At 41.2% G+C, this 16,205-nt stretch overlaps 1 protein-coding gene across 5 annotated transcripts in view; it reads right to left on the bottom strand.

Moving 5' to 3' along the window:
- PKP4 (plakophilin 4) overlaps positions 1 to 16,205 on the bottom strand; it is a 154,331-nt gene that overhangs the window by 88,006 nt on the left and 50,120 nt on the right. The window lies entirely within an intron of this gene.

The raw sequence follows: 16,205 nt of genomic DNA, 5'->3' as shown, positions 1-16,205 counted from the left end.
TCCAGAAGGCTTGGGTTCCAACCTAGATTCCACCACATTTTTTTATTGTATTTGTTAAGTTCTTAGGATGTATCAAGTACTGCTCCAAGCCTTGGGGTAGGTACACGTAAATTAGGTTGGACACACAGTCCCTGTCCCACAAGGTGCTCACAGTAGGCGGAAGAACAGGTATTCAACCCCCATTTTATAATTAAGGAAACAGAGGCATAGAGAAGTTAAAGTAATTTGGCCAAGGTCATACAGCAAGCAACTGGCAGACCTAGAATTAGAACCCAGGTCCTCCGACTCCCAGGCTATCCTGCTTCCCATGGGCAAGTCATTTAATTTCTCTGTGACACAATTTCTTCATCTATGAAATGAGGATGCCTTCAGGCTGTGAGTTCCAGGTGAGGCAGAGACTGTACAATGCTGGCACATTTTAAGTACTTAATATGTACTAGAGTTATTATTGGTATTGATAATACTCCCCAGGGATCCTGGGGGTGAAAAGTGTGGAGTGTCTAGGTTCAAGGACACAAGAGTTTTCTTCTAAAAGGTCAAAAGCCTCCACGGCTAGTTCAGGATTTCATCTGCTAATATTAAGATCATGATGCCAGCCAAGGGGTGGACTATGCCGTGGATGATTCACTGCCAGTCTATACTACACAGCTGAGATTGTCTATCTTGCAAATGCTAGTATGTCTATGATCTTTGCTCTCTTCAGCCCTTCTTCTGCACATATAGTAAGTTTTAAAACTAAACCAATTCCTCCAGTATCTCCTGCACTCACCATTTCCTCCATTTCTGCCTCACTTCTCTCATCTACGGTATCATCAGCTGTGGCTTAAAAATGCTTTTCATCTTGCTTTTCTAGATTTTCCTTTTACCTCTACTCCTGACTAAGGACTATAAGGCTCTGATCTGTTTATCTCTGTTCTACTTCATTCCTTCTCACTACATCACAATCATCTTGCTTTAGCCTAGAAGAGCACTCATCAGTCCCATTTGCTTCCTCTCTGGCAATCGCTTAAAACAGTGCTTGACACTTAGTAAGCACTCAACAAATACTGTATTAATAATCTCCTGCTTCCTCACCCAAATACCTTGGATCAGACTCTTCCTCCTCTTCTATAAAACCTGTTTCATAAAACTTGGCTCAGTGACTGCTCTCTTCGCCAAAGCCTCTGTGACTAATCAAAATAAGATGTAGCTATCCACAAGAAAAGGAGTACTGCACTAGGTTGATTAACTCATTCATTCAATCGTATTTATTGAGCGATTTCTGTATGCAAAGCACTGTACTACGTGCTTGGAAAATGCATTCGGCAACAGACACAATCACTACCCAACATCGGGCTGCTGGTCTATAAGGGGGGAGACAGACAACAAACCAAAACAAGTAGACAGGCATCAATAGCATAAAAATAAACAGTATTATAGATATATACACATTAGTAAAGTAAATAGAATAATAAATTGAATGATAAATATGTACAGATATACTCCATACTTACTTCATTCATACTCCAAGAGTACTCAATAAACATTAATTGATAATTCTGCTAATGAAAACAAAGGAAGTGTGCACAACTTGGGACCGGCACTTAGCAGAGTGCTTTGAACACAGTAAGTAATAAATAAATACAACTGATTTATTGGTTGCAGTACAGTGAATAGGAGGGGACTGGTTTGGCTGCATCATTGTACAAAATAGGCCAAGAGAAAATACCCAGGTCAGGATTGTGCCTTCGGTCCAAGCAAAAGTGGCCAAATCAGTAGGGGCGTTTGGAATACTGGGATGGTTCTAAGTGTGGCAAACGGCTCTGACGGGGCTTGATCAGGAGGGTCCTTTACCCAAGAAAACCAGAACATAACAATAAATCAGCTCTCCCGCTCCACCTAATACATTTCCACTATCTTTGAGCCCTGAGTTAAAAAAAAAACATGGACTTCAAGACATTTGACCCCTCCAGTTCCAGCCTAGCACTGGTCTTTTCCATTCTTCTTTTGATGTTACATGCTCTGGCTAAAATATCTCAAGTTATTTGCTTTGCATGAAAAGTGTGGGGTTTTTTTGCTTCCACTACAATACTTGTAGTTATTAATTCAGTACACTGTATGGGTAGCTGAAGTGGTAGCCAGAATGACCTAGAATGAGCTTCAAACACATTTCACGGTGCAAATCCTGGTGAAGTCTGAGCCTACACATAGGCTAGATTGTTTGTTTAAAGAAATCCAAGCGAAGGGATCCTAATTATTAGGGTAATGAGCACCTTTGGGCATGAAAATATCCAGAACATGCTGAGATAAATGCAAATCTGCACAGTCCATGAGTTTACCCCAAGAAATACATAGTGATTGTTATCAAAATGCAAGCCCTAGTATTTTTAAACAGGAAAACTGTTTAATCCAAAGCTAATTTTCTTACCATTTTCTCTATTAGATACTATTTAACTTATCAACTTCCCTGGACCACATGCAGAAAACCTAGTAAATTAGTTCCTTTTCTGCAATCCTGTCTTGCTAGTGTAAAAGTGCTAGTGCAATTTCCTTACTGCCTGAAAAGAATGAATATCATTCCAATGATCTATTAATTCCTGTTATCAACACCCGTGACAGGAATGGCTTTTACATTGGCAAACAGTCTTTTTCCATTTTTGAGAATTAAGTCATATTGTCTAATGTGTCCTGAACACCATACTTTGCCACTGAGTATCTGGAAAAAATGCAGCCTAATGGTTTTAGAGATCTTTTGGTACATTCCGCTGTCCTTTTTAGAAACAGACTTCTGGGCTTTTCTGTTATGCAAGCATTTTCTGCTGAACTTAGATGTTCTACTCATTCTTGGATGAGGCCCATAACGAACAGTTTAAATATTTACCAGGATAAATTACCATTTCAAATTGAGTTTAAAAGAACTGTCCTAAATCTAATTGTGATGTCCTGGGCATGGAGTGTCTGGCGTTTTTATATGGACAGGTGCTAGATATGTAGCTGCCAGGCAAACAAAAATAAGAAGAAAGTGAATGATCTGGACAGAATCCACAACAGGAACTAATGTTTCTAGATAGTCTGTCTACATGTTCTCTAACAAAAGATGATTCACAATGTTACACTGAAAGGATTATAGAACATATGCACTATTAGAAAAGAGTTGGGCTCAAAATAGTTCAAAACAAATGAAACTGTTGTAACTAATGAAACACAGAAAGGCCCAGAATTATTACCTGCATTTGATAAATTGATTTTAACATTTATTTTTCAAACCACTTTGGAGAAAGGTAAACATTACAGACTTCTACAGAAACATCAAATGTATTTTGCCAAAGATTATGCAACTAATGAACGCCACAGTAGCACTTAAATTTCTGACATCCAGACCTGATGTACTGCTTCCCATCGTTCTAAAGACAAGCTGCTCTTTTTAAGCTTTGAATTTAGATCCCACAAAAATCATTCTTTATCCAATGGTGTTTTTCCATACTTTCTTCAGAAATACTATTTTATCTTTCTTTGCCTTTCTTGCCCTGTCTTTCTTAAGCACTGGAACCAAATCTGTGTTGATTTGAATATGCTTATTGACAATACCTGCCTGACTGTAGGAAAAATAATTTGATCTGGCCCTATAGAAAATGACATGCAGCTTGGTCTTAAGTAAATTCCCCCCCATATTAATAATCACAATGATACTATTCATTAAGTATTGACTCCATGCTAAGTGCTGCGGTAGATACAAAATAATCACATTGGTCACAGTCCTGTTCCACACAGGGCTAGCAGTCTGAGAGAGAGGTTGAGTAGGTATTTTATTTTCACATTACAGATTAAGAAACTTTGAAAAAGAGAAGTTAAATGACTTGTCCAATGTCATCCAGCAGACAGGTGAGGGAATTGTGACTAGAAACGGGATTTTCTGACTCTCAGGCTTGTGCTCTTTCCACTAGGCCACTGTGCCTACTTAATATCATATGTTTCTTCAGAGTAAAATAATTTCCTTATTGCAAGTCTAATATATCTAATCTGCTTAACAATGTTATTCTAGATTCTCGATTCTTGACTCTTGAAAACCCAGAGCCCCACAGGTGCTTGTGTTTTCATGTTCTTTTTCTCCACTACCCCACACCTACATTCACCATAGTTACTCCGTTTGAATTATTTAGCATCCAGGCAGCCATCTAGAAGAATCCACCCAGAAAATATATTTGATTGATTTGTTTACTAAACAAGTTGTGATGCCCAGTCAGCAAGTGTGTAATAATGTGGGCGCTGGGAACCAGGCAAATTTGACAGGCTTTTCATGCCAACTGGCCATGTATACCATCCTGCAAATTGATTGACCTGCTGAAAAAGCACTGATAGAAGGTGTGAAGTTTTCAATAGAGATTGACAATATTTTCCATTTTATTTGGAGACTCCAACACACTATGGGAGTCAAGGGGGAATTGGTATCTAAAATAGGGTTCATTAGTTTCAAGTAGACATCGGAAAATTGGTAATGCATTATTTTAAGTGAATTACTTTCCACTGAATTTAGAGGAACGTAGTTTCTCATCGTAAATCGGCTTCCCTAAATGGATTTTTACCAATCTAAAAGTAATGAAAAGTTCCACCTTTCCCCTGCCCCAACTCTGTTGGTGGGGTAATCAAATTACAACAAATGTACACACTTTGAATAACTTCACCCTTTCTCCTTCCTATGTACAGGTTTAGACTGCAAGGCATTTAACGTAGCAGCACTGTATGCATCATTAATTGTTTATATTTTCAGGATTATGACACAGCCTGAACTCTCTCAGTTCCTAGGTTGTGCCTTCTTCTCCTACTAGAGACAAGAAAAATGTAGTAAAAGCAAGAAGAACTGGCTCCATTTGTTCAGACTGTAGAGCTACACTCAGATTTGAAATTTAGGCTATCTTTGGCTCCTATCTCACTCTGCCACCCAGATCATTTTTCTACACAAATGTTACAGTTATGTTTCCCCACTCCTCAAGAACCTCCAATGGTTTCCCATCCACCTCCACATCAAACAGAAACTCCTTTCCATCAGCTTTAAAGCACTCAATCACTACTATCTCACCTCGCAATCCTCCTACTACAACCCAGCCCGCACACTTCGCTGTTCTAACACAAACCTTCTCATTGTACCTCGTTCTTATCTATCTCGCTGCCTACCTTTTGCCCACATCCTGCCGCTGGCATGGAATGCTCTCCCTCTTCATTCCCAACAATTGCTCTTCCCACTTTCAAAGCCTTATTGAAGGCACATTTCCTCCAGGAGGCCTTCCCTAAGCTCTCTTTTTCTCTTCTCCCACTCCCTTCTGTGTTGCCTTTACTTGTTCCCTTTATTCATCCCCCCTCCCAGCCCCACAGTACCTACTGTACCTACAGTTAATTACAGCATCTGTAATTTTATTTATTTACATTAATGTCTGTCTCCCCCTCTATACTGTAAGCTCATTGTGGGCAGGGAATGTGTCTGTTATATTGTACTTTCCCAGGTACAGTGCTCTGCAGGCGGTAGGCTCTCAATAATACAATTGACCATTTCTGGGTAAAATGAAAATTCTGACCAACTGACATATGCTGCAGCAACCAAAGCACATCATTTTCTAGTTGCTGCTTCCAAATGACTGCAGTACCTGCCCTACGAAAATATATGTATCGCCTTTAACCGATTGAAGAAAATTCTTGATTTCTAAAATGTAGAGTTTGTAATTACAAATTTTGTGTTTAGAGAATATGTATCAGATTTGCTTGACCTCTGAAATTACTTTATTTATGCCCTTCTTGGAGCCCACTATCCCTAGTGCATTAGGGCTAGATCTGGGCCTTCAGACACTAGGTAATCTTCCCTGTCCCTGCAGACCAGTGTCATTAGCAGACCTGGTCCTCCTCTTACCTGGGGCCTCTGGAGCTATTACTTAGAGTTGACAATCAAGTGACCCCAGGAGAGGCTGGGAAAATCCTGGGAATACCTGGGAATGTGTGTCTGCGGCTTCTTCAGATGACCAGGGTTTCACAGACTCATCTTGGCTACCCTCAGTCATCAACAAATTGAAATTTTCTGGATGACTTCGGAAAGCCAGAGCAGTGATCTGACATCTTATGCACAACAGAAGATTGAAAAAGTTCTGACTACAAATAATTTCTAAATTGTGGAGTCAAATATTGGAATACAGCAAATATTTTATTTGCCCTTTAACTGGAAAGTGATAGTTTCCTCTATTAGTTTGGAAAAGGACCTGAAATGGGGAACTCCAAATTTAAATGCTGAATTGCTTTTCAAATGTATACTGTCCTGTTATTTTGAACTTAGAATGGTGAAAAACATCGGAATAGGTTTTAAAAAATCTGGTTTATTAAATTTAGGTTGGTTGATAGCCTTACAAACATAAAGATTAATAAAAAAAGTCAGACAATACTACATGTGTTCATTTGGGAACATCATTTCATTGCTAATACTGCATTATTTGAGAAAATGTATTGGGGGAATAAACAATTCCTTAATCTGAAGTTAAAAGGCCAAATCGTTCTATTAGTTATGAAAAAAATCGGGTGAGAAATAAATTTTCCAGTGTTAACAATCTAAGGTTGTTTCAACTAACAAATGCTTCAGAGCAATGTAATACTTAATGAATATATTAAGAGTAAATGCACTACAACAGATTTAGTTACACATTTTAAATTCAAACTGGTGGGGACCATTACCAGATTAAATTGATTTGTGACAGAAGTCCTTTGTGATCAGAATGATAATGAGAAGAAGTAATTAAATATGGCTGCTAGGAGAGTTGTGCTTCAGTGCACTTCAAATTCCATTTCTGTAGGTCGTCAGTGCAACCATTTTACTACCTGAAATTGTGATTCGTTGATTTCACTCTAAACCCAGTCATACTGCCGCCAAACAAAAAAAAATTGAATTTTGAAAAGGGACCTACCTAGATGTAAGACTAGTTAGAAGCTAATTACACACTCTTTTCTAGACTGTAAACTCCTTGAGGCTAGGAATCATGTCTCAGTCTATAGTACCTGTCCTGAGCTGTCAAGAGAACAGATTTCTAGAAAGGCCAGTCAGGTAGTTTGCAAGAGGCTCTATCCCATCTTTACCAAATCTGACTTGTTCGCAGATTTGAAAAACAACCTGTTGTGCACCAACTCTTACAATATGACTTATGACCAAAAAAAAAATGTGTTATTAAATTCTCTTTTGGTGAGCTGGCTAGCAAGACAGTTTAAATTAGTGCGGTTAAAAAGGGGACTGTGAACTTTATCAGTATTTTGCCCTTTACAGTGTCTCTAAACATCTAAAAATAATCCATTCTGTGATTTTTTTTAGTTTTCTTACAAGGAGATAAAAACTTTTTAAAATAATGCTTTTTCCAATCTAGCACTCCCAGGTTTTATTCCACAATGGCCTCAAGGGATTCATGTAAAAGGAATATTTAAAAAAAACCTCCTTTTTTAGTAACATTTTGGTCCTGAAGAATTTTCAAAATTTCAAAGAGATACTGAATCAGTATTGATGAAACAGTTTGGAGGGTAGAAACAAAACCTTTTTATCTAAAAAAAACACATAGGTATTATGTCAAAAGTGAAATTTAAGGCATTTTGCTTCCACAAAGGATTCTGTTTTAGCAGGATATTATAGTATAAGACATGGTAAATGCAGAAAGTTTGCGAAAAGTTATTTCATTCTGATCCTGTAAGCAATTTTTTTCCTAGCTTGCAAGACTATTGTGAAAGTTTAATACTGAACCATCAATAGCTTGTTAGCACTATAGCAGCTGGAAACATTTCACTGCAGTCTTTGAAAATTTATATAAATTGGCTGCCCAAAATAAGGGAGAACAGAGATTCAAAGATAGGTGAGAGACCTAAAACTCAAATTATAAATTGTAATTTTCCTTGTTTTTTAAAAAGTTAAAATAGGCAATTACTAGGAGAGATCCCTTCAATCTCTTTTTCATTTTACTCCATCATTTCCAGCCCTTAAGGGGTAACTAATAAAAATTCAAATATCTGTCCTCAAAATTGGAAAAGTTTTGGTTCTCGACAACTGAAATTTCAACCAAATTCATGGACACAGAAAAAATGAACCTTTTCTTCTCTTTTCTGAGCCCAGGCTGTTATCAACAGAGAAATATGGTAAGAAAAGATCTTTGGACTGATTAGATGTGTCCTAAGTGGCAGGAAATTAATGTGATTTTGAACTGATTTTTTTAAATCTCCTGACTACAGGGATTAAATTCTCTAAAACAGAGATCTCCATATTCTGATTTGTGAAGAACCCCTATTTTAAGTCTCTTCTAGCTGCCTTTTAAGGCTTCACTTATGTTAAAATTAATCTGAATAACAGGTAAAAAAAAGTTTAGGGACACACTTCCTAAAATGTAGTCCTTTGTTCTCTGAAGTCCAGGGCTCTGATTTTGCCTTTAAAAACAAAAAAACCCAACAACATTGCATGGCAAATTACATAATGCTATATAAAGATGGTTGCTTTTGATCAAATGAAAGTGTGCAAGACACCTGCATCATTGGTTTGGTGAAGCAATCATGAATCATGGTGCATTTTTAAGGGAGCTCAGAAGAAATGCTGTTTTTTTTTTTTTTTTACAACAACTCTATTTATTTTGGATTTGCTGTCAATGTTTTGAGTAAAGTTAGAATTGTGGCTTCCTGGGCTGTATACAGTGCATAAATGCAGAACCTGGATTTCATTCTTAAAGATTTAAATGACTCATGTCACTTCTGGTAGGCGAAATATGCAAAACAATTATAGTGTGACTTCTTATTAGTGGAAATACAGTTACTGATAATTGGAAATTACCCTGGACAGCATGAAGCGTCAATTACAGAGTGAAGAAACAACTCGATAAATCTGCATCATCATAACTGCAAGATGTATGACCTTGGACAAACCCCCTAACTTCTCAGGACCCCATCTGCACATTTGTAAAATGAAGATCCCCTCATTTAGTGGTCATTAAGAAGAATGAAATGCAAAATGCTCAGGGCTCCTTGACAGAATGGTCCAGTACAAGAGTGAGGAATAACAGTATCAGTTTCAATTTGATTCTGCAATGTCTTTTCAAAGTAAAATGAGTAAGAAATAGGTTTTTCATCATTTCCCTGAAGGATCTAGCCTCAAGAATCCCCAGCAGTTGCCAATCCAACTCCGCATCAACAAGAAACTCCTTGGCATCAGCTTTAAAGCACTCATTCACCTTGGCCACTCCTACCTCACCTTGTTAATATCCTTCTACAACCCAACCCACACAATTTGCTCCTCTAGGCCAACCTCGAGCTCTGCCAACCGCTGTACCTCCATTTAGTCTATCTCACTGTCGACCTCTCCCCTACGTCCTGCCCCTGGCCTGGAATCGGCTCCCTTTTTCATATCCGACGGACAATGACTCTCCCCACCTTCAAAGGTTTTTTGAAGGCGCATCTCCTCTGAGAGGCCTTGTACACAGCACTTATGTACATATTAGTAATTTATTCACTCATATTAAGGTCTGTCTCTCCCTCTAGACTGTAAACTCAATGTAGGTGGGGAATACATCTGTTATATTGTTGTGTTGTACTCCAAAGTGCTTAGTACAGTGCCTTGTATGCTAAACATTCAGTAAATACGACTGATTGGTATACAGACCCATATACCACACAACCACGATAATGCTTTAGTTTGATGCCTGAGAATTTATGGTTTATTCAGGGAATACTATAACTGCAAAATTACAGCCATATGGGCTTAAACCTATATTTCAGAAAGATTCTGTGAAATTAAAGTTGTTTATTTTTAAAATGGAAAACTTCTGTGTACTGTTACATCTTTTAAAAATAGAAATAATGGCCATTTTCTACTGCACGTGAATTATCAATTTTACCTTTTTGTTGTGTTTTTTTTTTACACCTCACATGAATTAGATGATTTCACCCTTTTGATTTACTTAAAATTTGAAGACATGTAGAATGTCAACCTACCTTTTTTTAATCTAATTTTTTAAATTCACTCATTCATTCAATCCATTCAATCATATTAATGGAGCGCTTACTGTGTGCAGAGCACTGTACTAAGCACTTGGGAAGTACAAGTTGGCAACATATAGAGACGGTCCCTACCCAACAAGGGGCTCATAGTCTAGAAGGGGGAGACAGACAACAAAACAAAATATATTAACAAAATAAAAGAAATAGAAAAGTAAATATGTACAAGTAAAATCAATAGAGTAATGAATCTGTACAAACATATATACAGGTGCTGTGGTGGGGAAGAAGGTAGGGCAGGAGGGATGGGGAGGGGGAGGGGGAGAGGAAGGAGGGGGCTCAGTCTGGGAAGGCCTCCTGGAGGAGGTGAGCTCTCGGTAGGGCTTTGAAGGGAGGAAGAGAGCTAGCTTGGCGGATGTGCGGAGGGAGGGCATTCCAGGCCGGGGGAGGATGTGGGCCGGGGGTCGACGGCGGGACAGGCGATAACGAGGCACAGTGAGGAGGTTAGCGGCAGAGGAGCGGAGGGTGTGGGCTGGGCTGTAGAAGGAAAGAAAGGAGGTGAGGTAGGAGGGGGCGAGGTGGTGGAGAGCCTTGAAGTCGAGAGTGAGGAGTTTTTGCCCGATGCGTAGGTTGACTGGTAGCCGCTGGAGACTTTTGAGGAGGGGAGTAACATGCCCAGAGCGTTTCTGCACAAAGATGACCCGGGCAGCGGCGTGAAGTATAGATTGAAGTGGGGAGAGACAGGAGGATGGGAGATCAGAGAGGAGGCTGATGCAGTAATCCAGTCGGAATAGGATGAGAGATTGAACCAGCAGGGAAGCGGTTTGGATGGAGAGGAAAGGGCGGACCTTGGCGATGTTGCGGAGGTAAGACCGGCAGGTTTTGGTGACAGATTGGATGTGAGGGGTGAATGAGACAGTAGAGTCAAGGATGACACCAAGGTTGTGGGCTTGTGAGACGGGAAGGATGGTAGTGCCTTCAACAGTGATGGGAAAGTCAAGGAGACGGCAGGGTTTGGGAGGGAAGAAAAGGACATATTGACAGTCTTGGACATACTGAGTTTTAGATGGCGGGCAGACATCCAGATGGATGTGTCTTGAAGGCAGGAGGAGACACAATCCTGAAGGGAGGGAGAGAGAGCAGGGGCAGAGATGTAGATTTAGGTGTCATCAGCGTAGAGATGATAGTTAAAGCCATGGGAGTGAATGAGTTCACCAGGGGAGTGAATGTAGATAGAGAACAGAAGGGGACCAAGAACTGACTCTTGAGGAACCTCTACAGTAAGGGGATGGGAGGGGGAGGAGGAGCCTGCAAAAGAGACTGAGAATGAACGGCCGGAGAGATAAGAGGAGAAGCAGGAGAGGACAGAGTCTGTGAAGCCAAGGTCGGATAGTGTGTTGAGGAGAAGGGGGTGGTCCACAGTGTCGAAGGCAGCTGAGAGGTGAGGAGGATTAGGATAGAGTAGGAGCCGTTGGATTTGGCAAGCAGGAGGTCACTGGTGACCTTTGAGAGGGTAAGTTCGGTGGAATGTAGGGGACGGAAGCCAGATTGGAGGGGGTTGAGGAGAAAGTTGGGGTTGAAGGAGTGAGTTGGGGTAATTTTCATCACAATTTTCAATGGCATTTTATTTATTAAAAGACCTTATTGTATGCTAAGCACTATTTTAAGCCCTGGGGAATCATATATGGTGCCTTGGCCCAGAATGGGCTAAGCTACACACTTACTAAGAGAACCATAGAAATAAGACACAAAGTCATTGCCCTCTAGAAGCTTACAATAATATTTCTCAAAGTGGCCAAAGCTGACAAGTTGACTAAGATTTATGAAAAACATCATGGTAAGGTGAATATGATTTGCATCCAGACTTAAAATTACATTTTAAACCACTGCTTATGAAGCCACAACTTAATTATTATTCACAAAGAATATATTTTTGTGCCTACAAATGTAATATACATAGGGTAAATTTCCCTATACATCTCTTGCACAACCAAGAGATAGAGTAGTTGTATTTTTACAAAGTATACTCAATATAGTTAAAAGCCCTAACTCATTTCCATTTGTCTTCAGATTAATATTGCAACTATATCAGAAACTGAATTGCAATTGTATTTACCAAAACCAAGAATGAAATAGTTTACCACCCAATGGTATCAACTGCAATTCCTTACATTAACCACGGATTTTATGGAATGATTTTGCCATTTCATATTAAGAATACAAGTAACTACCTTTACGAAGAGTATGCATTTAGTTTTTCATTACTTGAATAAACAAGCATGTGTTTTAGATTTTTTTCCCCCCAATAAAAACATATCTCTAGCAGTAGCTTCTTTCCCCACTGCTATTCCACAGTTACTTCACCCCATCAATTCTGCCCATTTAAGAGGCTTTGCACTTTTGAAAAGCGGCAAGGGATTCTGAGTATTAAAGCTTACAGAGACACATTTGGGTTGATAGTATCAGATCTGTGATCTCTCATCTCCATTTCACAAGGATGATCTCTCTAGAGACACATATCTACCATCTGAGAACAAATCAGCATCAGAGATACTTAATGGGATCACTTCACAGGTCACCCTAGTAACCAACATAGGGTCCCCAACAAGCAGGTAACCAGTTAATTTAACAGACACTTGCTGACTGAACTCACTTTGTATACGAATGCCCAAGTCCAAAGGATCTTCAGGAGGTAAAAGCAACATTATCTCTCTGGATAGCGGCCAGCCACTGAATGTCCTTATGCTCCTACCTCTTTATTTTCCAGGGCAATATAACTAGGGCTCACTGGCCACCAGCCACTTTCACCCTTGAAAAATATATTTGCAAAACAGTGGGATTTGGTTTGAATACAATGCAAGGGTGCCTGCTTTATGTAATGAAAACCCCCATGTGCTCTGTCCAGGCTAGATGATACATAAATCAGCCCCTGCCTTCCTAAAGTATACCAGAATTTTTCATTCGGTTTATCAAAAAGTGTCTTAAAAATTAATCAATTCATTGAATTTACTAAAGGTTTACTGTGTGCAGAACACTGTATTAAGTGCTTGGAAGGGTACAATATAACAGATTAGGCAGACATGTTCCCTATACATAAGAAGTTTACAATCTAGTGGGAGAGTAGACATTAAAATAAATTATGGATATGTACAAAAGTGCTTTGGGTGGAGGGAATAAATAAGGGTACAAATCCAGGTGCAGGGGTAATGTGGAGGGAGAGGGTGTAGGGTAAATGAGAGTTTAGTTAGGGAAGGCCTCTTGGAGGAGATGTGATTTTAGGGTGCTTGAAAGGTGAGGAGAGTGATCGTCTGTCAGATATGAAGGGGGAGGGAGTTACAGGCCAAAAGCAGGACATGGGCAGAGGGTTGGGGAAGGGAAAGATGAGATCGAGATACAATGAGTAAGTTTGTGTTAAAGGAGTGAAGTGAGAATACTGGGTGACACATAAGGGAGGGAAAGGACAGTGGGGACCTAGGACAGTGTTCTGGATACTGAGGGGCTTCGTCCTCTCCATCCACACCACTTACATGCTAATTCCATATCCTGCCTCTCCACCTTGCTGGCCTCCTTGATTCCTTTTTCACCCCGCTCCAATCTATACTCCACTCTGCTGCCCAGATCATTTTTCTAAAATACCAGTCAGTCCATCCCTCCCCACTCTTCCAAAACACCTCCGCATTAGACAAAATCTCCTTACTGTCGGCTTCAAGGCACTCAATCAGCTCTTCCCTTCCTACCTCATCTCGCTGATCTCCTACTATAACCCAACCCACACACTTCCCTCCTCATTTATTCAATCATATTTATTGAGCGCTTACTGTGTGCAGAGCACTGTACTAAGCGCTTGGGAAGTACAAGTTGGCAACATATAGAGACGGTCCCTACCCAACAGCGGTCTCACAGTCTAGAAACGTCTAGACTGTCGTCTAACCTACTCTCTGTAACCCGATCTCATCCACCCTGCTGCCGACCCCTTACACATGTCATCCCTCTGGCCTGGAATTCTCTCCCCCTTCAAATCCAACAGACCACCATTCTGTCCACCTTCAAAACCCTCATAAAATCATATCTTCTCCAAAGGCCCTCATTTCCCCTCTCCTCCCTCCCCTCTGAATCACCTTTGCACTCAGATCTGTATCCATCTTCATCTTCAACCACTGACTCTCCACTGGTTCCTTCCCCTCTGCCTTCAAACATGCCTACGTTTCTCCCATCCTAAAAAAACCCTCTCTTGACCCCAACCTCACCTTCTAGTTATCGCCCTATCTCCCTCCTACCATTCCTTTCCAAACTCCTTGAACGAGTTCTCTACACGTGCTGCCTCAAATTCCTCAACGCCAACTCTCTCCTTGACCCCCTCCAATCTGGCTTCCGTCCCCTACATTCCACCAAAACCGCCCTCTCAAAGGCCACCAATGACCTCCTGCTTGCCAAATCCAACGGCTCATACTCTATCCTAATCCTCCTTGACCTCTCAGCTGCCTTCGACACTGTGGACCACCCCCTTCTCCTCAACACGCTATCCAACCTTGGCTTCACAGACTCCATCCTCTCCTGGTTCTCCTCATCTCTCTGGTCGTTCATTCTCAGTCTCTTTTGCGGGCTCCTCCTCCCCCTCCCATCCCCTTACTGTAGGGGTTCCTCAAGTTGTCAGTTCTTGGTCCCCTTCTGTTCTCGATCTACACTCACTCCCTTGGTGAACTCATTCTCTCCCACGGCTTCAACTATCATCTCTACGCTGATGACACCCAAATCTACATCTCTGCCCCTGCTCTCTCTCCCTCCCTTCAGGCTCGTGTCTCCTCCTGCCTTCAAGACACATCCATCTGGATGTCTGCCTGCCATCTAAAACTCAACATGTCCAAGACTGAACTCCTTATCTTCCCTCCCAAACCCTGCCCTCTCCCTGACTTTCCCATCACTGTTGACGGCACTACCATCCTTCCCATCTCACAAGCCCGCAACCTTGGTGTCATCCTCGACTCCTCTCTCTCGTTCACCCCTCACATCCAATCCGTCACCAAAACGGGCTGGTCTCACCTCCGCAACATTGCCAAGATCCGCCCTTTCCTCTCCATTCAAACCGCTACCCTGCTCATTCAATCTCTCATCCTATCCCGACTGGATTATTGCATCAGCCTCCTCTCTGATCTCCCATCCTCCTGTCTGTCCCCACTTCAATCCATACTTCACGCCGCTGCCCGGATCGTCTTTGTGCAGAAATGCTCTGGGCATGTTACTTCCTTCCTCAAATATCTCCAGTGGCTACCAATCAACCTACGCATCAGGTAAAAACTCCTCACCCTTGGCTTCAAGGCTGTCCATCACCTCGCCCCCTCCCACCTCACCTCTTTTTCCTTCTACAGCCCAGCCTGCACCCTCCACTCCTCTGCTGCTAATCTCCTCACTGTGCCTCGTTCTCACCCATCCCGCCGTCGACCCCCGGCCCACGTCCTCCCCATGGCCTGGAATGCCCTCCCTCCGCACATCCGCCATGCTAGCTCTCTTCCTCCCTTCAAAGCCCTACTGAAAGCTCACCTCCTCCAGGAGGCCTTCCCAGACTGAGCCCCCTCCTTCCTCTCTTCCTCCTCCCCCTCCCCAACCCCTCTGCCTTACCTCCTTCCCCTCCACACAGCACCTGTATATATGTATACATGTTTGTACGTATTTATTATTCTATTTATTTATTTTATCTGTACATATATATTCTATTTATCTTATTTTGTTAATATGTTTTGTTTTGTTGTCTGTCTCCCCCTTCTAGATTGTGAGCCCGCTGTTGGGTAGGGACCGTCTCTATATGTTGCCGACTTGTACTTCCCAAGTGCTTAGTACAGTGCTCTGCACACAGTAAGCGCTCAATAAATACAATTGAATGAATGAATGTATCCCCCTGCTATTCACTCAGCACTTATGTGCATATTCTTACACCCTATCCGTAATTTATTTTAAAGCCTGTCTCTCTCCCTCTTGTCCAGAAGCTCCTTGTGGGCAGGGATTGTGTCTACCAAATTTACTGTATTGTACTTTCCTAAGAGCTTAGTACAGTGCTCTGCACACAGTAAGCACTCAACAAATACCATCAATTATCGGATTCATTGATTGGGGCTGACTAACCAAATTTTTAAGTAAACCCAGCAATCTAGACTAGTGGAAGGTGTAAGTGAAAATATTATTTTAAAACAGAATTTAAATTTCGGTACTATTCCCCTCCAATGACAAGCATTTTACCTGCTAGA

Source organism: Tachyglossus aculeatus, chromosome 9 (assembly GCF_015852505.1).
Source record: "Tachyglossus aculeatus isolate mTacAcu1 chromosome 9, mTacAcu1.pri, whole genome shotgun sequence".
Taxonomy (NCBI): Eukaryota; Metazoa; Chordata; class Mammalia; order Monotremata; family Tachyglossidae; genus Tachyglossus; species Tachyglossus aculeatus.
This window is presented reverse-complemented; position numbering and strand designations above follow the sequence as displayed.